Source organism: Buteo buteo, chromosome 23 (genome assembly GCF_964188355.1).
Source record: "Buteo buteo chromosome 23, bButBut1.hap1.1, whole genome shotgun sequence".
NCBI lineage: Eukaryota > Metazoa > Chordata > Aves > Accipitriformes > Accipitridae > Buteo > Buteo buteo.
In genome coordinates this window covers 21,193,929-21,196,517 of record NC_134193.1, presented here as the reverse complement: position 1 = coordinate 21,196,517, position 2,589 = coordinate 21,193,929, and positions in this window count along the sequence as shown.

Here is a 2,589-nt window from a genome sequence, read left to right as displayed (position 1 = left end):
ACGCCCACCCCCTCCGCAATATAGGGGCGTAACTTGTTTGTGCAAACCATCCTCTTGGAAGTCTCAGAGCCTCCTTTAGCCACTTGCAGACACTTAATCCCAGCAGGCAATAACTCAAGACAATATGCTATCCATTACAGCCAACAGTACAATTATGTTCAAACAAGCCAAATATCTAGTCATAAGGCCAGTGAGAGAGGAAGAAATTAACAGACATCAGCAACAGAGGCAACATTCTGTCAGCTGAAAACTGCAAATAAATGGAAAGTTGATGAGACGCAGAGGAACAGAAAGGCTGTTCCAGATGGCAAGGGCTGCGGAGAAAGAGATTTTGCAGATGAGAAGAACAGAGGAGCACTGAAGGGGTACAACTGAATAACCTGAGGGTGGAGGGAATATGCCCTCATCTCTCTGAATTTGTCAGAGGAGCAAGATGCAAAATTCAACATGTGCTTTGTGTGTCTTGCACCTGAATGCAATGTCCACACAAGCTATTATCAGAGTAATACACTCTGGAGGGGTTTGAGATGGACCAATGTATTTTAGCTCATGTGTTAGCAAAAGCACATTAGTAGTCTGGTAGGTGGCAGAACAAGAGCTAATTCAGTAATTTCACAACCAAATACTACTGAGGGTGTAGCAAGACCCTGTGACAGGAATGTAAGAGCCATCAAACCTATTCAGTTCAATGGAATTACAACATAGTAAGGCTGCTTGTAGCATACCAATGATGTGCCGCCAGTGAAGAGCTTATTCTTCCAACCGTCTCACGCTTCAGAAAGCCAATCTATCGCATTTTCCAAGTGTTTGCCGTAAGTGAACAGTGCAGTAAACTTTCCACTGTGGCACCCCAGGAATAGAGCAGCCCTATGCTCTTGTCAGAGTGGAATGGCTCCTGGAGGTGAAATCAGCAGCGTCTGTGATACAGCATCTGCCAAACACTGCCCACGGGATGCACAGAGACCTGCCTCAGACGTGCTCTCTGGTATGTGGCTATGAATATCCTGGAAGGGCAAACAAGAATGCCAGGAGGAATGTAACCAAAGCCTACGTGTGGTAGTGCTGCTGGTTACTCTTTTCCTCTTACTGCACCCAGGGATGAATTCCTGACAGTCTGAGGTTCCCACCTTCAGAATCTCTCAAAAGATGCTCAAATAAGGGGTCAAATCCTCCACCCACAACAAAACTTCCATGAAGGAAAGAGCAGACTCTACTTAGTCTGTGCTTTCTCCACTCCGCATGAGAATATTTTCTTTCTCTCTCTCTCATTAGAACACTCAGCTTCTCTGTTGTCCAAGCTGATGCATTTTGTTTTGAAATGTCACCTCTGCAAACTCTGGCTTAGTTAATGTACCTTCGAAAATTTCACTGGTAATTCTCAATAAAAACAATGTCTTAGTCCTGGTGGTATTTCTGATCTCTGTGAAGGAAGTTCAGAATGTCAGAGGTCTAAGACCCAGTGAAAAAAAGTTGGAACCCTGACTCCGAGGAAGCCAGCTGTGAAATGCTTCTGCAGCTGCAGCATACCCAAATTAAGATGACAGGATTGCATAACATTAGAAAGAGATAGGTCCCTTCCAAATGGAAAAATACTTTGGACTTTTTATTAAAAAATACCTGTATAGTGCCACACTTGGCCAAACTTCACAGACTGAAGGTGAAAAGACCTAGGATAATCTCCTTTGTTAGCAACCTGTTTTAGGATATAATCTAATCTGTAGATATATGCTCATAAGCATACATGATATTTTGGAAAAACAATTTATTTGGTCTTCTAATTAACTTGGCATCTTCTAAGTTTTGCCCTCAGTCCAAACTTGCATTGCCAATTAGTTGCAGAATGTAAATACAGGCAAAGGAGGGAAAGAGGGCAACAATGAATAAATTGTATATTATAGTATTCTTTGGTAAAAATTAATCTGAACCATATCAGAAGGGAATAAGTGTAATATACTTGAACAGCTGGTATGGTTTATTACTGCTGTCAGCAAATGTTGCGTTGTTAAATCAAGCCACAGAAATCTGTGCTCTGGATATTTTACTGAGGGTATATGCCAGATGAGATTGCCAGGACCCTACCAAAAAGGATGTCCTGATGGAGACATGGGAAAAAGGCATATTTCAAGCTGATGTTAATAAAACCATCCGGCTTAGTCACAGAAAGGGTGCTATGCAGAGCCAAGGTCTTATGCAAAGGAAAGTTATTTAAGGAAAACAAGGAAAGGGCTTGGAATACAGGCTTTCAGTGCAGATGGATCATCTAAATGACACTTGGCTGCATAGTGATAAAAACAAGAACTTAAGAACTCCAATGATTTGAGCAAACAGTGGAAGACAACAGTTTATTATAGTATCCAGATGTACAGTTAACACAATCACGACAGGCCTAGCTGAGAACACCATATAATGGAGACTGGCCTACAGAAATAATTACAGGGATATACCCCCTTTTTACTAAACGCAAAATGTGAGACTTGGTATGTGAGGGAAGCTGACACTGTACAAAAGTCTGCATCTGGCTCACAGACCACTGGCAGAATTTAGAGATTGCTTCTTCAGGAAAGCATTAAATGATTTTCCTGAGGCTGG